Source organism: Triticum aestivum, chromosome 6D, assembly GCF_018294505.1.
Source record: "Triticum aestivum cultivar Chinese Spring chromosome 6D, IWGSC CS RefSeq v2.1, whole genome shotgun sequence".
Lineage (NCBI taxonomy): Eukaryota > Viridiplantae > Streptophyta > Magnoliopsida > Poales > Poaceae > Triticum > Triticum aestivum.
The window spans coordinates 98,179,660-98,188,559 of NC_057811.1; the positions used below are offsets into that span (position 1 = coordinate 98,179,660).

Here is an 8,900-nt window from a genome sequence, read left to right on the forward strand (position 1 = left end):
TAATTAACATGGATGTTTACTTCCCCAACGTCATCAACCGATCAAAGTCTGATCGAGGTTAGTGTCCTTTCAACTTTCTCCATGCTGTCATATTACTATTTAAGCAACCAATTGATCACTATTTAAGCAACCAATTGTGATATCATATTCTGACTCCGTTCCTAGGCAGTAACAAATTCTGTTTACCAATTTATGCGCACTATATATTCTTCTGCCATGTTCTGAATAAATAATACCTTTCCACCTTTTAAGAGGGATATGTTGGATGCATAGTGAACGATCTGTATGTTACTAAGCATACCAAATTTCACTGGAAGGACTTGAAGCATGTCATAAACTTTGTCGATAATCTGACAGAGATAGCACAACATATGAATGCTGGATTTTGGATGGGATTAGTTAGACCTATGGTGCACACACTGAACAAGACCAATTGTGTGCACAAAGCGATAGTAAAAGGTCTTATTTTAGTGTTGATGCTCATAAACTATATATATCTTCAACGATATGTTACCATTGTTTTTTATTCTACATGTCAACAGAAATTGCCCCCTGTAGCCGTTCCTGGATCGATTTCCCGGCGTGGTCGAATTACACTTGTGCCTGCTAATAATGCCAAAGTGATTGCAATGTACTGCATTTCCCGAAAAAAGGGAACCATTCAAATTAACAAGTTCTCGCTTCTCGTGGCAATGCATCCATATTGGAAAATTGGAGACACTGTTCTACTCCTGCTCTAACAAGGCACACGAGGGCTCTTCCTTTTCATTGACGAGATGCCGAGTCGCCGTGATCAAGCTGCTTCCAGTGGATAGTTGTGGTTGTTGGCCCTCAGCCTCTTAAAATGTGCTAGCTGTTAATATATATGTTAAGTATGTAGATATGGACCATATGGTTGTTGGCCCTTTGCCTCTTAAAATGTGATAGTTGTCACTATGTTAAGTATGTAGATATGGACCATATGGTTGTCAAAATCGTGTTACGAATATCCTCCTTTTGTCGAATAGTGTAACCACTATATATATGTTACTCAAATGCTGTTACCCAAGTTCATAAATTTTCATGGAAAGTATTAATATCATACACAATTCATTGAGTTTAAGCGTGTGCCTGATGCCCAGAAGGCATTTGCATATTTACTGTCCATATTGCAAATTCACACACATGTTCACATAAGGAAACATATGTGTAACATACTAATCATCGCACACGAGTACTCGCAGACGCATCGTGTGCGATACTCCTAGCCACCGCAAGCAACTAGTTTGCATTTTTCAAAGTATTTTGTACACACAGAATCAGACATGAAGTAACTGTATTGACCGTCTGTGTTGTAATTTCTCATCGCAAACAGTTCATCCGAGTTGGCTGTTTGCCACGCATCACACACATCTTGTTTACACGACTCGTTTGTTTTCTTTTGGATCATCACAAACAGTTCATCCATGTGAACTATATGCTGCATATCACACACATCATGTTAAGTTGAATCGTTTCTGTTGTGTTCCCCGAAAACAGTTCGTCCGAGTTAACCGTATGCCGTATATCGCACACACATTGATATGGCTGCCCATTTCTGTTGTTCTACCTCATCGCAAACAGTTCGAATGGATTAACCGTGTGTCCTTCATCGCACACACCTTGTTATGGTTGCCCGTCTCTGTTGTTCTGCCTCATTGCAGACAGTTTGAATGGATTAACCGTATGCCCTGCATCGCACACGCAACTAAAATCTTAACCGTGTGTGATGCATCCATCATCGCAAACATTTTGCACCTTTTTGATGTTTTTTACACCACTGTTTGCGATTATTGCATCGCACATAGTTTCGGCAAAGGGTCTCTGATCGTAGTGTGGGGTTTGCAGTCTCCTGCAGTAGTGGTACTCCTCGTACTCGGCGGCGTCATCCCTCCCCAGCCGTTTCTCCTCCTCCAGGTCCTTGTTCAGGGTCTCCTAGCGATCCTCGGCCTCTTAAAGCTTCCCCTCCAAGCCCTCCAGCTTCAGCTTCAGGTCATTGATGGAGTCGTTGGCCTTGGAGAGTAGCTCGGCCTTGCCGAGGACTACGGCCTGCGCATTCGCCAAAGCACCGTTGGCCGTGTCCTTCTCCTCCTTCAACTCCAAGACCTCTTTCTTCAGCCCATCCCGCTCCACCTCCAGCTCCTTCACCTTGCCGGCGAGGTCCAGGGCCAGAGCGTGGAGTGCATCCTTGTGCTTCTGCTCCAGCCCCTGGGTCTGCCGCCCGACGAGCTTCTCAACCTCCTCGTCCTTGCCGCGGAGTATGGCGGTGAGCGCTTGCTCGCGGGCAGCCAAGTCCTCCTCCTAGGAGTTCAGCGAAGCCTGCTGTTGCCGCCGGGCAGCCTCGTCCTTTGCGGCCTGTTCCTTCGCCACCTCCTGGGCCTTCTTGACGTCAGCCTGCTTCAGGATGAGCTCCCATTTGCGCTCGGCCAGCTCGTCCTGGGCAGCCTCCAGTCCTTCCTAAGCCTCGCGGAACCAGGCCTGCGTCTGACCGACGCGCTCCTCAAGATCTGCCTCCGCCTTGTCCACGGCCGCCAACTTGGATTTTGCCTTGTCCAGGTGGGCACAGTGGAGCACCTGGAGTTTCTGAAAGTTGGCGCCCATGGCCCGGAGAAGTTGTTCCTCTTGGGAACCGCCGTCGCCGGGGCTCGGTTCGTTGACAACCTGGAGCCCGGCGGTGGCGAGCGCCTCGTCGTCGAACACCTCCCCCTCGGCCGGCGCCCTGGTGCCCGCCGTCCCTGGGAGGTGGACGAACAGGCCGTCGCCCACCTTCAAGTACCTGGCCAGGGCGGGGGCCGAAGGGGAGGAAGGTTGGTCGTTGGCCACGTCTTCCTCGGCGGTAGCCCTGTCGGCCTCCCCGGCAGCAGCCTTGCCGGTCCCTTCGGCAGTATCCTTGCCGACCTCCAATTGTTGTGCAACGGGGCGATTCGGCGACGGATGAAATCGGCCCCAATCATCTCAAGAGTGATCCTGGCCATGGTGAGGCAATGGATCCTGGTGGTGGCGATTGTAAGTTTCTTATCGTTGGCGTCAAGATCGCTCCAGTCCCCGCGGCGGGTCGGCGGGCTCTGACGAACTCGGCAGAACTCCTGCGGATCCTCCTCCTCGATCCAGCACCACCGGCTCCGCCACTCCTCCCACCTCTCCTTCTAGGCACCCTCTAGGTACATGCCCTTCTCCTGGGTCCTCGGGATCCAGGTGATGCAGCCGCATATGGCGCCCCTGGCTGGATGCAAGGGTAGAAATAGTGGCGGAAGAGTGCCGTGCTAGGGAGCACTCCGGCGAAGCCCTCACAGAGATGGGCAAAGAAAGCCATGCACGCCATGGCATTCGGCATAAGATCCAGAAGATGGAAGCCGTAGGTGTGCATGACATCGTTGAAGAAATCAGAGAAAGGGGGGCAGAGCCTGCAAGAGAAGAAGTCAACGAAGAAGGGGTACCGATTTGGGCCGCCCTTGGCGAAATCGGCGGGAACGATGCGCGTGGTAGGGTGCCCCATCGTCTCCCTCCCCGACAGGGTCAAGAAGTAGTCCCTAAGGTGGACCGCATCGACCGTCGAGGGGAAGTAGGCGAGCTGCATCCGCAGCACCGCCAACTCGCTCTCCAGCGCCTCCTTCTCCCCGGCGCCCTTGGCCACTCCCTTGCCCTTGCCTGTCTTGGGCGCCATGGCGGCTAGAGGGGGTGAGGGATTGAGAGCAACGAGGGCGCGGCGTCGGCGAGCAAAGGCAAGAGCTTGAGGAAGAAGAAGGGGGCGATAGTTCCGAGATTGGAGAGGGCGCAGAGGGTAAATGAGCAGTGCCCCAGCAGTTTTCCCTTTTTATGGGGAAAGCGCGGGTTGATACGTCTCCAATGTATCTATAATTTTTGATTGTTCCATGATATAATATATTCTGTTTTGGACATTATTGGGCTTTCTTATACACTTTTATATTATTTTTGGGACTAACCTATTAACCGGAGGCCTGGCCCAGAATTGCTGTTTTTTGCCTATTTCAGAGTTTCGCAGAAAAAGAATATCAAACGGAGTCCAAACGGAATGAAACCTTCGGGAACGTGATTTTCGGAACGAACGTGCTCCAAAGGACTTGGACCGTACGTCAAGACATCAACCAGGAGGGAACGAGGTAGGGGCCTACCCCCCTGGGCGCACCCTCCACCCTCTTGGGCTCCCTGTTGCTCCACCGACGCACTCCTTCCTCCTATATATACGTACGTACCCCCAAAGTACTAGATACGGTGCCAAAAACCTAATTCCACCACGGCAACTTTCTGTACCCGTGAGATCCCATCTTGGGGCCAGTTCCGGAGCTCCGCTGGAGGGGGCATCGATCACGGAGGGCTTCTACATCAACACCATAGCCTCTCCGATGATGTTTGAGTAGTTTACCTCAGATCTTCGGATCCATAGTTATTAGCTAGATGGCTTCTTCTCTCTTTTTGGATCTCGATACAATGTTCTCCCCCTCTCTTGTGGAGATCTATTCGATGTACTCTTCTTTTGCGGTGTGTTTGTTGAGACCGATGAATTGTGGGTTTATGATCAAGTTTATCTATGAACAATATTTGAATCTTCTCTGAATTCTTTTATGTATGATTGGTTATCTTTGCAAGTCTCTTAGAATTATCAGTTTGGTTTGGCCTACTAGATTGATCTTTCTTGCAATGGGAGAAGTGCTTAGCTTTGGGTTCAATCTTGTGGTCTCCTTTCCCGGTGACAGTAGGGGCAACAAGGCACGTATTGTATTGTTGCCATCGAGGATAACAAGATGGGGTTTATATCATATTGCATGAGTTTATCCCTCTACATCATGTCATCTTGCTTAAGGCGTTACTCTGTTCTCACTACAAGAAATATGTCAACTTGTGACCTTGACTATTGGTCACTGAAAGGTCATTGTTTCCATTTGCGACCTTTTTGTGACCAAAAACAAAAGGTCAAAAGCTAGCGGTCGTAAACTGAAATTAACGACCTTCTCTGTGAGAAGGTCGTAGACGTTTACGACCAAAACAGAAGGTCGTTGAACCCATGACCTTTTGTTTTGGTCACTGGTTGTCTGCCCAGGCCACGTCGGATCCGACGTGGCAACCTGACGTGGCAAAATTGCGACCAATTGAATTGGTCGTTGGTAATATTCATCCCGGTCCAATTCGGTGCTCTACATGGGCCAAGCCCATTAATTCAGCCTTTTATGGTATTTTTTTTGCTTGATGTTTTTGGGACTTTTCTATAATGGGCCTTTACCTTTCCACATATTTTGTTTCCTTTTTTCTATTTTCTATTTGAGTCGAGGCCTGCTTATAATAATTCTGAATAGCTTTTCAGCCCAGGTTATTTTGGGCCATGGCATCTTAATAGTACAAGTATATTTGGGCCATGGCCACTATCAGGTCCAGTAAGAACATTTTTTCTGGAGAATTTAATGTTCAAGTAAAATGTACACAATACATTACAGCGAAATAGCACATACAACAGCAGATACATTTTCATTTCACTCCTACTATAGCTCACTACAACATAGACAGTACATGACACTTCATCCTTCATTTTTTTGCCAGGCACTAGACGAGTACATCTCACTTCAAATAAACAGTACTGTTCTCGGAAGCAAAATACGCCACCACACGCCATGGTGCGCCATCTTACTCGATCTGGCCTCAAGGAACTAGCAGCGCTGCTTGCTCCTTTGGCCCAGAGCTCCTTGCTGTAGAGGATGGCTGGAACTCGGATACAGAGCTCCCTGCACATGACATATTGTGTCAATGCTTGTAGCAACAGAAAGAACTCACATACCATAGAACTTGCACATTAATGTATCAACCACCAAACAGTATGAAGCAAAAACAAACAAGAGGGGGAGGAGTTTATACCTGATCTTCTTGAGCCTCTCCTTAAGCAAAAGCATCATCCAAGGTAATCGTCTAAACAAGAACACTCCTTACGATTCTGGAAATGGACCAACACAGTAGTAGTGAAGCTATGCGCGGATCTTTGTGAAGCAGTTTATCGCTTCCTGGAGACACCAACAGGCTTTCCTCTCCTGCCCCAGTAGTGACGCAGACCACGATGGTTCCTGGGAAAGAGAGCAAGGTTTCAAGCATAAGTGATCGCTCATACATCTATGCACTAAGGAAAAATGCTACTGCAACAGTGAAGTTTTAAGGAATCAGCCATCAGGCACCAGCATACATCTATTGGAAACAGAGCATTGATATACAGATCAGCTGGGTCACATACAAGGTACACTAGAAAGGTATAAATGAATACATTGACAATCATCAATACCAGATTGCAAGAGATAACAATTATGTACCTAAGCAAGTCGACAATGGCATAGGGCAGGATATAAAATCTGGATACAAGTAATAGACAAACTAGTTCCAACAGATTGACTGAATTGAACTGCTATATAACCAAGTTAGAGCTGGCAGAAGTTGCAGGTAAATAAACATCCATAGAGCTAGCAGTAGCAAAAGATGACTTCGGTCTCTGCTTGACTAATGAATCAGTACATCTTCAAGCGAAAAATCATGAAGATCACACTACGATGTCCCTAACAACAGTAGAAGCTCAGAGGTGTGACAATATTTCGTAATATATAAGCCTTGGCTACAACTTTCCGCTTAACATGCAAATAAAAATCAGCCACTTATTGCTTATTTCATGCTTCAATTTTTATTTTCAGTTTTGTTAGGATAATCTGTATGCATAGGTACAGTCCTATACTTGTTTGGGAAGTCAAGATATTCATGTCAACAATTATATAGAGCCAAACAATCATTTAAGCATAGAAGGCACGTCATTTCTATATATAACTAAAGCATATTCAGCAAGCTACCGAAGCCAACAACTATGATTACTTAAGAAGGAAAATAGTCATCATAAGCCTATATTTCTTCAGGTTGGGCTCATGCACCACGAAACAACTTTAAAAATATAGAACCAATCCAGTAGGGGAAATTGATATGTAGTAGAGTTGCCTTAACTAATATATTGTGCTAGCTAGTGTAATGAGATGGATGCAAACTCAGAATCTTTCTTAGCTTAAATAAGAGAAGATGGAAAAAAGAGCAGAGCCGAAGTAGGGGTTGATTGGAAGAAGTATCGCTTTATTGAAGCGATGCGAGGCTTGGCTTGGGTGACTAGCAGGTCCAATGCTGAAATGTTATTGAACATGAGGAGCGACAGCAACAGTCCCACTGAAGAAACCACATATAGTCCTTTGTTGCGGCATCAGAAAACATGTAAGTAGCGAGCGCAGCATCCTGTAAGTATGAGGAAAACGAAATTGTTACAAAATTCAGTACATACGAACGAGATATGCATCCTTGAGAGGTCAGACAGACAGACACAGAAATAGCCTGGCGTATGTATGCATCTATGTAATGTATAACAAGAAAATAGCAGGGGCGGATGTATCTGTACTTGTGCAATGCAGATGCAGATGTGCAGACTGAATTTTTTCCAGAGTAAATACATACAGACAGATAGACGGTAAATAATGCTAGATGGGATGGGATCGACCATGAGAGTAGTTGATTCATTCCGTTGTAATATATTAGCTAGTGTAATATATGAGACTGTCAACCATCGAATTACAAAAGAAACAACATGAAATTGTTGTTATGGCCAAGCAGAAGAAATCTCCTACTAATAAACAGTGATATATAAGGAGAATTATTAAAGCATAGAATTATCCACAATGGCCATATGAATACAGGCATGTGCAATGGCTAGGAGGATCAGAATACTGGCTTGGTTTCTGTGAAGAGAAATAATAGCGTTCATGTGTGTGTGTATATTCTCATGAGCCATTACCATCTAGCCAACAACATGGACATAATACACATTCTGGACCTAAATCAACATTTTTTATTTTGTTTATGAAAAAATGCTGCTGATAATATATGCCAACGGTATCTTTACCTACAAATTAGGCGGTCAGCTACATGAGGTAAAAACTGAGATCACATTCAATCATCCGGTAGCAAAACAAGCTTACTAGCTAGCTAGTACACTGGAATATGACCATCCAACATGCACACACGCATCATGCAGGAACATGTATGAACATTTTTCTGTAAGGGGGACATCAAGACCCTGTTTTGGAAGGACAAAAGAGCTCTTGAACGAGTTCTGGTCATCAGGTGCTTCTTCACCATCAGGCTCATTTGCTGCTGCTCATCCTCCTACTCCATTTACATGAACAATAGAAAGTTAGTTGTTTGCATGGAATTCACTTAATAAAACAGTGGGTCAAGCTGAAAATATGTAATACAGATAAGAGTCCTAGGTTATGTATGTACAGAGCAGAGCAGCGGCAAGAGTAATGGAAATAACTGACCAAAACAGTGGGTCAAGCTGAAAATCGGTAACAGAAATTGCAGGATTGAGTATATCAAAACATGTCAGCCATTGATAACGCCAGTAAGAAGCCAAAGGCGAAAGATGCTTTGTTTTTGCTTGGAAACTAAGACTGAGTTGCCGGCTAGCTAGTGGAGTGACATGTTTGTAATGGCAGTTTGGTACTATTGGCTGTAGAAATATGGGAAGAACACATTCAGGGTTGGAGGTCAGACACTTGCACGCCCATCTCCAAGGTTGGCTGCTAGTGCTCCATTGATTAGTATATGAAATTTGAAAGGGGCTAATCTGACCATCAACCTGATTTTCTGAATACTATTACAGTCAGTCAGTCTGCAATAAATATGCAATAATAATGTATAGCCCCAGATTTTTTGAACTATAAAAATGATGTAGCAAAATCAGGGGTTGTAGTAAATGGTACCAAGTGTTCATTTTTTACTGCTCAAGCTAGCTCAGTGCTTCCTTAATAAACTGGAAAGATGCAGCAAATACGAGATTTCTGCATCATAGGATAACCTGA

The 8,900-nt window shown here is 45.4% G+C and overlaps 1 long non-coding RNA gene across 1 annotated transcript; it reads right to left on the reverse strand.

Annotated features, from left to right (window-relative positions):
• Window positions 1-5,409: 5,409 nt before the first annotated feature.
• On the reverse strand, window positions 5,410-8,211 carry LOC123143821 (uncharacterized). The gene is made up of 3 exons (XR_006471075.1): window positions 8,113-8,211; window positions 5,884-7,278; window positions 5,410-5,753 (listed from the first exon to the last, which is right to left on the reverse strand). It is a non-coding gene; the product is annotated as an uncharacterized lncRNA (long non-coding RNA).
• Window positions 8,212-8,900: the final 689 nt, after the last annotated feature.